The sequence below is a fragment of the Elgaria multicarinata genome, chromosome 7 (genome assembly GCF_023053635.1).
Source record: "Elgaria multicarinata webbii isolate HBS135686 ecotype San Diego chromosome 7, rElgMul1.1.pri, whole genome shotgun sequence".
Taxonomy (NCBI): Eukaryota; Metazoa; Chordata; class Lepidosauria; order Squamata; family Anguidae; genus Elgaria; species Elgaria multicarinata.
In genome coordinates, this window is record NC_086177.1 from 41,078,653 (window position 1) to 41,093,181 (window position 14,529).

The window sequence follows — 14,529 nt, forward strand, 5'->3', positions numbered from 1 at the left end:
GGGTGCCTCTCCAGTTTGGGATGGACCTTTTCCTTCTGTGATATATGTTATAGTCTTCCACTTCATTGAGAATTGTTGACCCATCATCCCAACATTTGGATGTCACTGAGAGCTACATAAAAATATTGGGGGATTTTCCTAAACACTAAGCAGATCATCACACAGCTAATGTATACAGAAGCATACTGGCCCCGGTCAGACAACACGGTAAACCATGCTGCTTAACCACAAAATGCTCCCTCAATCATTTTGTGGTTAAGCAGCATGGTTTACCGTGTTGTCTGACTGGGGCCACTATAAACCTGCTACCCTACAGGGCTTTTCCTCTGGCAGAAAAAATAGTTGAATGCATTTTAAACTGCAGTTAGTTAATAAAATCCCTATGGAACAGAAAAAAAAAACTATAATGAAATAACTTAATGGTAAGTTTCTCAGGAGTGGAACACATGAGCTAACAAGTCTTTTTAATCTTTTGATATGTGGCACTTTTTTTTTAAAAAAAAGTGGGAAGTTTGAAGCAGTTAGTGAATATAGCTATTGTTTGGAGGCGTGGGGAGGCTAGCTTTAAAAGCTTCAGTTTTGCCCAGTAGTGTTGCTTTTTTGTCAAAACAGAAAGAGATGTAATAATGCAATCCATAGAAGTGCTTATGTGGTTCCCAGTGCTCAAGAATTACAGCACCCAGAATAGAAACAGCAATAGCAATCTTGTTATTTCTTTGCAGCCTGGAAGAGAAGTGTCTTGATTAATTTACAGTTGCCTACCTGTGTGCAGCACTTACTGAAGGAAGGAAACTGATGTACTAAGAAGATATTTTGTTCGGAACTTGTATAAGGTAGACGACAGATCCCTTCAGGGGCAGAGTGCTGTAGCCTAGGCCGAGCTCTGGTCAGTTTTTAGATACTTGAACCAATGGACTTCCTTCTGTTTGTGGCAACTGTTTCAACTAATGAAGAAACTGTTGAAGCTACACTTACGACTGGAGGCAGCAGCAAGGGTCAGCTCCTAGGAAAGCTCTGAAGATCAAGGACATAGGAAGCTTATTTATATCACCTCAAACTCTTCCTCCCGTTCTTGTCTGCTCTTGTCCCAGGTCTCAGGTAGAGTCTGTATTTCCCATCATTTGCCAAATGAACATTTTTCTTAACTGAAGAGATATCTGGGATCTTCCAAATCTTGAACAGGAGCCTGTGTTCGTAATGCACATGCTAAAAAGATTTTCATGATCTATAAAAGAGAAATGTGTTATTTCCTGTCATTCTACCCTTTTGTAGAGAGTGACATTGTAACCCATGGATGGCACTGGCTACAGCCATTTTGGACAACTGCCTAGGTCATTGATATCTGAAGGCTCCATTAAGCTCCACATCTGGAGCGAACCACAGTATATACCTTTGCCTGCCTCCATTCTCTCTTGGCACTCAGGAGAAGGGTTGGTGGCTTCAAAACACCACAAGTAGTGCAGTGTTTCTAAATACATTGATTGATTGGGTCCAAGGAGTGGGTGCCTTCATCCCCTGTAAAGGCGCAGTATTTATGGTACATCCACAAAATCTCCAATTAACCTACTTTGTTCTCTTTATTTACTTGGGACACCAGCAGGGAAAGTGGAGTAAGAGCTGCAGCACCAAAGAAAGGGCGAAGTCCTGTGGGGGAATGAAATGGTTCCTTGCTTGGAGTAGGCCCCACTAAGAGCTTCTTACCCAATAACCCACAAAGTATCTAGAGCAGGTCCAAAACTGACCCAACTTTGAGACAAAGGGAAGGATCCAGCGGTGTCTATGTGCTAGTGCTCTTGTTGTTGCATTAGTATAAATCAATGCTTGTGCAATATTAATAGCACTTGATAATACAATGGGAAATTTGGCACTAGTAGCAAAAGGGGGGCACTTTCTTTCTTTCTTTCTTTCTTTCTTTTTTTTTAAAAAGGCATGCAGGCAGTCACAACTTGTTTTCAAGCAAAATCAAGCACCTGGAAGCCTCCCTTGTTTTCATGGAAAATAGCTCCTTTATTGTTGCTCCTTTGTTGTCAAATTTCCTGTTGCACTAGCATAAGGTATTGATGTTGCACAAGCATTGTTTTATACTTGCGCTGGGGTAGGCAACTTTAGGAGGTCTGGAGGTCATTTTTGCACTTGAACCCCCCCTGTGGGTCAGCCTCCCCTCCCAGTCGGTGCCAGAAACTGAACAACAACAACAACAATAATTTAAAAATTGTATCCACAGCTTCTACACAGTGCCAAAAGAATGAAAATTAGGTTTTGGGTACTCCATAGAAACTCTGGATGCCATTTTGTTTGCACTTGTGCAAATTTCCCCTCCATTTACTTCCAAGCCTTTCAATATTCCTGGCAGGTGCTTTTTAAAAACCTTATAGGAATGTTATGGAACAGAGCAAATGGAGCACCTGTACCAACAGTACTTACACATACCCACCACCATGAGACCCCGTTCATTCGTTCTCATGCAATCACATTCTATTTAAAATAAAGTGGGAGGAGCCAATAACTTCAATTTCTTTTTTTCTTCTCCCCCCTCTTTTTTTTTTAACTTCAATTTCTAATAACGTAAGAAGTGCCATGCTGGATCAGACCAAAGGGCCATCCAGTTCAGCACTCTGTTCAAACAGTGGCCAACCAGCTGTCGACCAGGGACCCACAAGCAGGACTAGATGGACTTCCTGAACTAGCTGAACAATTCCCTGAATAATTCAGGGAAGTGTTGAAAGGGTGGAGGACACTGACAAGTGTCAGTTCAAGATTTAAAAACACGAGGATTATATTACCAAGTGAGTGTAAACCGCCCAGAGAGCCCTGGCTATGGGAGCGGTATATAAGTGTAATAAATAAATAAATAAATAAATAAATAAATAAATAAATTGTTCCCTCCCCTGCCACCTTTGGTGCACTTACATTAGCAGCCTCCCCCTTTTCTGTGCTTCTGAATTGTGCTAATAGGTTCCTTGTTTCTCTTGCTATTATTTCTCCCTTGGTCCTTTGCAACTGTATACAAATTAACTTACATACAGCTTCTTCTTGTCGATTTCCTTGTATGTTACCTACTTCACTTTGGTGCTCCCTTTGACAACTGAAATATACAAGGAAAATGACCAAGCAATACCACACATAGTGGACAGCCGAATCTGTGCTGTTATGGACTTGCGAAAGACTGACAAAGTAATAATGATCATTTAAAAGATACAACCCCATTTGCGCTATTCTGAGGATCCTCCTATCCTCAAAAAAGAAAGTGGCAAACAAGAGATTATCCTTCCAATTTGGGCATCAGTGGAGGGGCAGACACTGGCGAGGGAGGCTGGAAGCGGCACTGGCAAGATTGCAAAGAGCGGCACAGGCTTTTTTGCCATACTTGCCAACTGGCTCTGTAGCCACTTGGGACAAGCGACAGCGCTGGTTTCAGATGTCACAACAAGTCACTCTGAGAACAAGCTCTGCTCAACAACCCTACTACAAGCCATTGGTTCTCGGGGTGGCTTGTAGGGGGAAAATATCCCGTGCTGAATTGCCCACACCAGGTTTAGACATCACAGTAAACCATACTGACATTAACATGGCTCATAAACCACTGTAGTTGATCATGGCATGCGAACCCAGTCACAGATTTACTGAATGAGTTTGCGAATGCTGTCATTTCTCAGGCTCGGCTCCCCAAATCTAAAACACAGATAGTGGTGATTTAATTACCAGGCAGGGTTGCTGAGGGAAAGAATGAGGCAAACACTGAAGAAAAGTCATTTGCCTGATTAAATTCTATAAATGATTCATACAAATTAATGTGGAGTGTAATGGCTCCCAATTAGCTCCTAAAATATTTGCTGCTGTAAATTAGCAGCATTTTACGGCTGCTTTGTAAGTATGTTTAAGCAAAGACTCAAACGCTGTAGAGAAGTCTGCTGCAGAGCAGTTCTTGAAAAACGGGGGCTTTCCAATGTAAATGTCAGGCAGTTTAGCTCTCCTTGCTCTGGCAGACCGCTCCACTTGCTTTGCCTCTTGGAAATGGTGTGCAGTAGACAACAAAGCAGTCCTCCTCTCAGAGGTTATTCAAAGAAATTAAGAACATGTCCTGAAGACTGGGTAGCAAATTCTATGGCTCTTCTAAAGCCGTATCTCTGTTCACATATAGGGCAGTAGAAACAATTAGCCTAAAAAACAAAACTGTTCCTAGCCATCATCCCTTGGTTTACTCCATTGTTTGTGCTGCTGGCTTCCTCGTCTAGCCTTCTTGTTTGACTTATCCGTTCTTTTACATTTTAGAAATGCTATATAAAGCTAGAATGATGAATAGCTTTTGAGGTCTACCTTGACTTTAATTATTAAGCACAAAAGTTAAAGGAACGGCGAAGAGGGTAGGGTGACCATATGAAAAGGAGGACAGGGCTCCTGTATCTTTAACAGTTGCATAAAAAAGGGAATTTCAGCAGGTGTTATTTGTATATATGGAGAACCTGGTGAAATTTCCTCTTCATCACAACAGTTAAAGCTGCAGGAGCTATACTGTGACCAGATTTAAAAAAGGGCAGGGCACCTGCATCTTTAACTGTTGTGATGAAGAGGATATTTCACCAGGTTCCCCATATACAAATGACACCTGCTGAAATTTCCTTTTCAATACAAATGTTAAAGATACAGGAGCCCTGTCCTCCTTTTCATATGGTCACCCTAGAAGAGGGTTGCTAAATATTTTATCAAAATAATGTACAGTGCAATCTTATATAAGTCTGTTCAGAAGTAAGCCCTGCTGTGTTAATGGGACTTACTCCCAGGTAAGTGTGAATAAGATAACAGCAGAAGATTCTTGTGGCACCTTTTGTTTTTTCTGCATCAAGTGAATGCAGCTACTTTTCTGTAAATATTCTATGTAGCAAACAGGCAAATATGTGGCAAATGGAGCAGATCTTGAAAAAGGGGGACTAATAGTTTGAATCTAGAATGGGATTATAGAAGATTTATTTATTATTTATTACATTTCTATACTAGGGTGACCATGTGAAAAGGAGGACAGGGCTTCTGTATCTTTAACAGTTGCATTGAAAAGGGAATTTCAGCAGGTTTCATTTGTATATATGGAGAACCTGGTGAAATTCCCTCTTCATCACAACAGCTAAAGCTGCAGGTGCCCTGCCCTCTTTTCAATCTGGTCACTCTAGTATAGCTCCTGCACCTTTAACTGTTGTGATGAAGACGGAATTTCACCAGGTTCTCCATATATACAAATGACACCTGCTGAAATTCCCTTTTCTATGCAACTATTAAAGATACAGGAGCCCTGTCCTCCTTTTCATATGGTCACCCTATTCTATACTGCCCAACAACCGAGGTGCTTTGGGCAGTCCACAACAATTAAAATGATAAAAACCACCACAAGATAAAACATAATAAAAAACTTTAAAAGTAGCATGTAAAGCCAAAGTAAAACCCAATAACAGTTACATCCCAAGGAAAACATGGCTGGAAAGGTGCATTTTTAGGAGGCATTTAAAAGATGCATTGAGCAGTTGGAATGTTTGTGAATACTGCATGCCGTCACACCCCTTCAGCCAATTGGGTCCAAAGGCTTCACTGCTGCAAAGACAACTGCCCTACTGATGTATTACCTAAAAGGTAGTATCTAAAAGGATGTTTGTACACAGTGAATTTCATTGAATTACTTACCTTGCACTTTGAGGTGCTGTCCGTTCCTCCGTGTTAAGATTAAGAAGGGTGTATCTGCATCAAGCAAGTATTCAATCTCCTGATTGACTATGTCTTTTGGATGCATTCTTACTTGTTGATCACAAAAACAGTGAAAATGTGAAATGACTCTGAGAAGAATCAACAAGGACAATGGTCTTTTGTCAGAGATTTCTTGTAACAGTGAAATGACTACTAAAATACTCTCAATGGACCATAATTTTAGAATACTAATTGTAGGCATGACATGAGTCCCTGATCTAGATTGGGCCTATATTTCAGGTTGGGCCCCCTAATGTTCACGAACTACAGTCATGCGAAAGAAATACCTTCATGAATCATTGAAAAGATGTCAGTGGATCCCATGTAGAAAAAGCATATTGGGCTATGGCACTTTGCCACCAAACACCTTATTGTCTGGAGAGCACTGCTTATGGGAGCTGTTCAATGGGTGTGCTCCTGTGGCTATGAAACACCTTATAATGCTGTAGAACAGCTTTCTCCAACCTGATGCCTCCAGATGTTTTAGTCTTTCATGCCTCCAGATGTTTTGGACTAACCAGCATAGCCAGCAGTCAACAATGCTGGGAGTTGTAGTCCAAAATATCTAGAGGCTGCACCACATTAGGGGAGGCTTCCGTAGATTGGCAATCCAGCCCACTTGAAGCATCCATGCATAATACAGCTAGCCATCAATAGCATCTGTATTTTAAAAACAATTCCAGTCTTATAGAAAACAAAGGGAAAACAAATGGTTTATATACAATCTGATTAAATGCTATCATTCCTTAACAGACATTGACGAGAGCTATTTCCCAATGAAAGAACTCATAATTGATTCATTCTAAGAGCTGGGCAGAGCAATTCTATGGAGGCTGGAGAGGAAGAACCACAAAATGAGAAGGAAAATAAGTTGGCATAGTTTTGCCTCCTTATCAGGGGCATGTGGGGGAATGAGGTTGGGGTGGGGTTGGATCCAGCAGATCCCAAGTCTCCCCTGAACTTCCCCCCTACACTTCCCCCTGTTCAGCCTCTTCCACCATTACAGCCCACTGTCAGGGCCTGGAGGAGCAACAACCAAGGGGGCACAATGGTGGTAGAGGAGTAATGGAGGTGGATCATTCCAACATCTGAGTGCGGAGGCTCCCAACAGCAGACATCCTCATCTTCCTTCCTCCACCACTCACAGATCTGGCTCTTTGTCCACAGAGAGGGATTCCTCATTATCCAATGGCTCCTGGGACACCTTTCCAGGGACCATGGGATCATACCCTTAATAAGTTAATAGATTAATTGATTAAATCTAACTATGCACTTTTCTTCCGAATTATAATTTTACTAATATTTTTACTGTTATTATTACACTTATATCCCACCTTTTTCCCCCCTTGCAAGGAACCCAAAGCAGCTTTCCTTGAGGGTATCTTGATGGCATCGCTTTGTCGCTTGTTCCTTTAAAATCCTGTGGCACTGCAGCTGCGGGGTGGGAACATCCAATCTCCAAGGCAGGAGGGCGCGTGGGCTTTCCAAGTAGCGCTGGCAGCCATTCAGCCCATCCCCTGCCCTCTGCCCAGCCTTCCCACGTGACCCCCTGACCTACCGTGGGCCTCGATCCACCCCTGGAACAACCCCAGCCTCAGTGTGAAGCAAGGTCCCCACCAACAGAACTAGCAAAGAAGGTGGTGGCCTTGGAGTAAAGCAAACAGTCATGGTAAGTCAGCAACTTTTTAAGTGCACAGTTTCTGGGGGAAAGCCTGTGGTGGGTGTGAGTTGGCAGCTGCATTGAATAAACTATGCAGTGCCACTACCATGGGGTATACTGGGGGTATAGACAGCCCCATAGTCATCCTCCTCTCCATTTTATCCTCACAACAACCCTGTGAGGTAGGTTAGACTGAAAGTCAGTGACTGGCCCCAAATGAGCTTCATAGCTGAAGAGGGACTAGAACAGTCCCAGTATAACACTCTATGCTGGCTTTCATATGCATAACTATAGCTCTGAAGAAAAGAACATGCCCATCTATTGCGGTAGGCACCATTTTAAAAGAAGTATTTTTCTGCTGCTTGAGAGGAATTGCCTCTTCTAAGATGGCACCCCAATCTGTTGCTTTTGGAATGACTTGTTTTGACATGACTTAATTAGACAAAAAAAATTCTGCAGGCCAATTAATCAGGAACAATTTTTTAATTCAGCAAAAGATTGAATTGATTAATCAAACCAATGTTTTGACATACAGCACAATCTCATCCATGCCTACTCAGATGTAAGCCCCACTGAGTTGGGTGTAGGGCTTACTCACAGGTAAAAAGGTTATAGGGTTGAAGCCTTAATGTTGCTTCTCTCTACCAATACCAAGCTACCTCCAGAGTTCTTTTCACTTGACATTTTTCAGTTCTCTGAGGAATATTGCAGCAGAAGTTGTCTTCTGGTGAAATAACTTTTCTAGGTAATTGAGGCAGCTTACTACGGTTTGTCTGTCAGCTTTTGTTTTCTTTCACTTCCAAACTGACATCAGGATTTATCCTAATTTGCACAAATGATTGCGTTAGCTGCAATGTTTTGTGAAATAGATGGGTCTTTGTTATAGCTGGTACGAATCCCTGAGGGAGTAGGGAGGAGCACACAGAAGCAAATTAAAGAGAATCTTAATATGCAACAATGTTATTCTGGGGAAGTCAGTCCACTGAGCGTACACTCAAATGCTTTGCTGAATCTTGAATTTTAAGTAAAATAGAATGGACACTTAAAAGAGATTCAAATTAATTACATAGTTCAAAGTCAAGGACTGTTCAAATTAATCAGATTATGATGTAACTATTTGTTTCACCCAGAGGGTGAAACAATATTGGTGAATGACTTTTAATAGATGATGATGAATTACTTCTGGTAGAAGATATTATTATTATAACAGTTTATAAGGGGAAATATATTACAAATCATTCTTGGGATGCTGTATATAGATATTAAACTTTAATTCAGTGCCCCTTTTAGGTACCATAGTGACAGTTAAATGGTGAATAAGCAGAGGCTTCTTGAGCATGTTGACCTCATGCTGAAGAGGCAAGCCTTTTTCATTTAAATTGTAAACTGAAAAGCTGCTTGCCTTTCCATGAATGCAAGGAGCTACACTGGAAACCCCAAAGAAAACACCTGTTATGGACACGTTTTCCCTTCACATTGCTTTGTTGGACCACAGTCACAAATGGAACAATTGATGAAGCCTTTCAAGTATCAACCCAGGTGAAGATTGTAAGGTAAGGAAACGTGGTGGTAAGCAAACCAGACCAGTGGTCTTTGGCTGAAGAATAACTGGTACACATCACAAAGTTATTACTCACAGTAGGCCCCAATAAGGAGAAAAGAGAAAGATTTTTTGATGTTGTTTAAAATGACATCTTCTGAGTAAGTGTGCAGCACTTAAATAAATCATTCCACAATCATTTTCAAGAACAGCCTGCCCACATGATTTCCTTCACTGTCACGTAAGTTGCTGAAAAAATATCTATTTTTACATTTCAGAATGTAGGTTCCAATCTCCTTGGTTTTATTAACTTCAGTGCATCAGATATATAGTCAGGTTTACAAAGGGAGCTCTAATTTCTGGCCCCCAAAAAGCTGCTGCACAAAACAAATTATAACTTGCGTATATGCCTGTACTTGCTACTTTTCTCATGATTTCTGCATGGGTACCTTGTACAATCTGTGTCTTATCTTTTCTACTATATCTATTCCCATTCTATTTCTGGGTATTAATGTTAAGATTAGAACTTTGTGTACTGTATGCACTGTCTTCCATATTTGAATTGGTTAGGATTAAAGTTTATGCTGTTGTCTTGCAATGTCCCTCATCTTGATCATAGCCATATGGTGTCCCTTCTACCCACAGATCTAGTTTTACTTTGTTTAAAATATTGGTCAATATTCACTTTCCTACCTTTTAACTCATGCACACTATTAGACACCACATTCTCCTTGCCGTTGCTTTTCACATATTTCACAGCCCCACCTGCTTCTGATGGCACATATTCAGCACCATTTGAATGTTGGGTTAATGTTCTAAGTTACAACTTTCCCCAAACCAGTGCCATCCAGATGTGTTAGATGGAGTTGTAATCCCACACATCTGGAGATCATCAGGTTGAGGAAGGCTGTACTAAGACTTAGGCCCAGCTTTTATATGTGAGACATTTGCATATGTTTGTCAGTTGCTATTTCCCATGGATGTAGGGTGGCCAGGTGTCCTACCTTACAGAGGACAGTTCCCTCCTTTGGAGAGCTGGCAGAGGACTGTCCTCTCTTTGAAGGTGTCCTCTTTTTGAAAAGTTGTCCATTCCAAGTCTGGTTTAAAGTCAAAGAACCCGAAGGAGGGGTAGTAGTCACACTGAGGTTGTCCAGCAACTGTTAGCACCTGGACTGCTGATTGAGCAGGTGCACACAGGTTACCCAGTCAGTCTTCTCTCTTTTCCTGGTGATGCATTTCCTCTTTTTTGGCTAAGCTTAAGTGGCCACCTTACATGGATGGGATCACATGAAGAACTTCATTGGGAAAGCTTTGTCCCTTCTGGCCTTGCCAAGGTAGCTGTGGTAGGTGTTTAATTTTTGAAGTCTAAATAGCAGCAGTGGAGGCCCCTGATTGTGCGTGCCAGTTGCAAGCCACCTAATTAGCATAATTATCCTTGCTGGGCATGGATTATTGTGACTTCCAAACCCAGGAAGGGTGGGTGGTCAAGGTGGTTTACAAACCGCTCTAAAACCCATGGCTTGTTACAGGGGTTTCCAGGCAGCTCACAAGTGGCACGTGCAGGAAAGAAAAAGAAGCCACTGATACTTATTTGAACCCACGCTGTGTCTTTCTCAGTGATTTGGTTCACATGGGCTCTTTTAGGGTTGCAGATGGCTTGTCATCTGCCCCAACAACCCACCCTCGCCAGGTTCGCACATAACAAGAAGCTATGGTGTGCCCCTGCCTCAAACCAAATATTCAAAATGGTGTACGCCACTGCAACAAAAAGCTCCATGGGGAAATTCATCCGTGGTGGCTACTTGCTATGTGTGAACCAGACAAGACAGTCCACTATGGGTTAATTAACCCTCCAGGCATTTGGGTCTCTCTCAAACTGCAGGCTATTGCCCCTGTAATCTCCCCATGGCTAGAGGCAGGTAGAAGGTATGGGAAAGAAACAAATGATATTCAGCTAGGAATTGAAAAAGGAATCTGCTTTAAAGCTAATGGATGGCAGTTCATGTATATAGTTAGCACCGAAACACCCTGTAGCATTTTTTAAAAAACGTTAAATATACTTACTGCTTTTCTTTGCCCTGGCTCACTGCAGACAGTATACTCAATAAATGCGAACTCACCAAGCTCAGCTTGGCTTCCCCTTCAACTTGGCACCTAGGACAACTGCCCATCCCATCCCAACCCGCCTATAACAATATTTACCAGGGTTTGCTAAATCGGAAGGAAGGTTTATGCTGTTGTCTTCTTTTAATAACATGCCGTTTTTGTTATGGACCATGATAAAGTACTGTATGTTCATGAAAATGATGTCCTTTGGAGATTCCAAGTTCTGCTACTGTTATTTTGGAAGATGAACCATCTGCCTTGAAATTGGAGGAAGCCAGAGTTCTCAGTGCTTCATGACCTCATCCTTTATTACAGGAACCTTGTCTTTGGACAAAGCAGTGCCATGAATTCTCGTTTGAGCTCAAAGACAGAGCCCGCTAACATGCCAAAAGCACGGAAGTCTGAGGAAGTCTGAGAAACAGCAGAAGTACGAGGGAGAAAAGATCATTTATGGGGAATTAACACTACGCCTCCTGTTTTCCAGGCTGGCTTATGAGCTGCAGAAATACAATTTTCCTTTTCTTGAAAAAGGAGGCTGAGCTCTATTAATTGCAAACAGACTACAAATGCTGGGCTTCATACCTCATTCTGCTTCTTGTCATACAGGCTGATATGGCCATCAGCTGACTTGGGAGGGGTGTATACACCAGCCGTTTATTGCAGGATTGTATCAGAGTCGTCAGTTATGGGGCACATGGCATTCACCTGCTCCCATGGTGATCTTGGCTCCACCTCTGTTTTCCTGGAATATCCTTGATTGCTTTTATCACAGTTTTTCCAGCTCTCTCGCGTCCATTCTGAAGAATGATTGAGGTGTGCCCCCACCTTTGCGAGGTCGTTGCTGTTCACTGCAAGTTCCAGGCTCAGGAAACAGCCAATCAGTTGTGAGGGGCATGTGCATGGGTATTGGAGGTATGAGGGAGTGGACCAGTCCACCATTTCCATGACACACACAGTGTTTTCCCACCGAGTATGTGTGTGTTTAATACAAATATATCTCTGTGCAGGAGTGCATATTTGACGGAATTCCTACCCTCCATGTGTTGCTGTGCATCTGCACATCCCTCACAAGTCATTAAAAAAAATCTGCCCCATAGCCATCTGCCTACCACTGCCCACTTCTACCGATACACATGTGGGAGCGCTGTAATGGGGCACACATGCTCCCACAACGGCACTCCTGTAATTGTGGGAAAAATCAGACACGTGTGTCCCGTTAGTGGCGATCGCAGAAGCGGGAACATTCAGAAGCATCCCTCTTCTGTAGCGAAAGGGCTGCAGGTATAGATTAGCCCTTGGTTAGAATCTGCTCACATGGTACAACTTTTGGGGGAAGTTGCTCATCCCCACAAGCTGTAATGCAGAAACTGGTCCTTAATCTTCATTTATTCCATTCATATCTCATCTTTTCTCCAAGGTGGCATACATGGGCCCCTCTTTCCATTTTATCCTCATCACAGTCCTGTGAGGTAGGTTAGGTTGAGAGAGAATAACTGGCCCAAGGCCACCCAGTAAACTTCATGGCAGAATCGGGATTTGAACCTGGCTCTCCCCAGTCCTGACTCAGCACTCTAACCACCACACCACATTGCTCACCAACAACTAACTTTCCTCACTTATAAATTATGTTAAACAGATTTAAAAGCCCACCTTTTAGGGTGAATACCCTAAATACCAGGATGACTTACAATATCAGGTAGCTTACAATAACCCTAAATAGCAGGGTGAATAACAGAGTGGCTTAAAATAACCGATACCAGTTAATACACCAAAACCATTCAACATAAAATATTTGCTCATATAAAATAATACCAGCAGAAAATATGATTTGTTAAAGTCTTGAGAGTCTTCCTAAAATGCAACAGAGAGGGATCCATGTGTATCTCTCTGGGAAGAGTGTTCCAAAGACAACTCTACATTTCTTTCTTATTGTTCCAGATGCCAGAAAGAGAAAAAAGGGGCAAGCAGATGTAATGCATTTCCCTTAGACAGGATAGGGTGTTCTTCTAAACATCATTTGGCTGACAAAAGGTAGCAGATGCTGGGGAGCATAGGTGAGGTATTAGAGGGCAGGGCTGTGTGTGCTATACATCCTGCCCTGCACCATCTAAGCTAGCCTGCTGCCCCTGCTCTCGAGTGTAGCGGAGGACAGATGCTGCTCCATTGCCAGTGTTGAATTTTGAGCGTCATCAGATTGGGGGGGGATCGCTGTTTCCTACCATCACTTCTCAACCTCCACTACTGTCCCACATTACTCTTCTTCTTGGAGAAGAAAGAGGAAGTAAACAAAGCCCATGCGGTCCATTCAGGGGCTGTTTTTATTGTGCCACTTTTCATACACACCACAGGAAACAGAGGCACATTTCCATTTCACAAAAAAAGTTAGATTAAAAGGGGTCCATTTTGTGATGGGAAAATGGCAGGAAGGAGTGGGAGGCGGATGGCTTCATCTAAAGGATGCATGAAAAACCATGAGTCAGCAGTAGCGAGCATGCGATTAAACGCTTTGTTGATGAATCCCTAAGACACAACCACCAGTCAGGTTGTCTTTTGTACATGGAATTGGGGAGGGTCCCATCTGTCTTTCACCTCAGCAGGCTAGCCCTGTTCAGATTCATAGAGCAGCTACTTTAATCTCCAGGTTTCATTTTCTGATAGTTCACTGCAAGAGGTATATCTAATTCTTCCCCAAGGTGTAAGTTCAAGGCTTTAGATTCAAGCTTTCTTTCTTTTTGTTACTATTTTGCTTGGTTGTTCAAAACACGGAACTTCCCCTAAATATTTTTGTTTCCAACCGCAATAGCAAACATAGGAGAAAGAAAAAGCTGTCTGTGACATTTTTTGGTTGAATTCACTCTCATTGGTGAAGTAAAATTGTTGGCAGTTTTTATTTCTTTTTTTATATTAAATGCATCAATATAGCTGAAGTCTACCTAATAACACACAATAGAACGGCATGCTTAATGGGAAAATATTTTGCAGAGTTAAACAAAGAGAAAATAAAACTTAGCACACAAAACTATAAGAAGAGACCCCTGCCTTCACTTGGGGGCACATTTGTGTCTCACATGGATGTGTGTGTGTGTGTGTGTGTGTGAAGGGGATGTGGTGGCTGGCAGTGCAGCTGGTGGATGGTCTGTTAGGCAGTTGGGCTCTGTAGGCCAGAAGTACTGCTGGCTTAGGGAGAGCCCCTCTGACAAATCAGATCAGTGATGGGGTGGGCCACCAGGATGGACTGGAGAGAGGAGAGACCTCTCTGGTCTGCACCTAGAAGATAACAGGGGGTAGGCAATCTAGATGAAAGCACCATAAGCAGTTTGTCTTTCCTCTCATCTGTCAATATGATTTTAATGTGTGGGTATATTTGCTGTGGACTTTGTTTGGCAGCTGTTTTATGGGGCTGGGCAGGTTTTTTTAAAAAAAGGAATCTCTCCAATTGGTGGCTGAAACCATGGGTATTTCTTCATAGCAATGGATTCCTCTTCTGGTTATA

The 14,529-nt window shown here is 42.3% G+C and overlaps 1 protein-coding gene across 1 annotated transcript in view; it reads left to right on the plus strand.

Moving 5' to 3' along the window:
* The window catches only part of TXNL4A (thioredoxin like 4A), a 246,335-nt gene extending 234,407 nt beyond the window's left edge, over nt 1-11,928 (plus strand). Inside the window, exon 5 of the mRNA XM_063130489.1 lies at nt 11,919-11,928. The gene's annotated coding sequence lies outside the window, so the exon portion shown is untranslated. The remainder of the gene's footprint in view (nt 1-11,918) is intronic.
* Nucleotides 11,929-14,529: the final 2,601 nt, after the last annotated feature.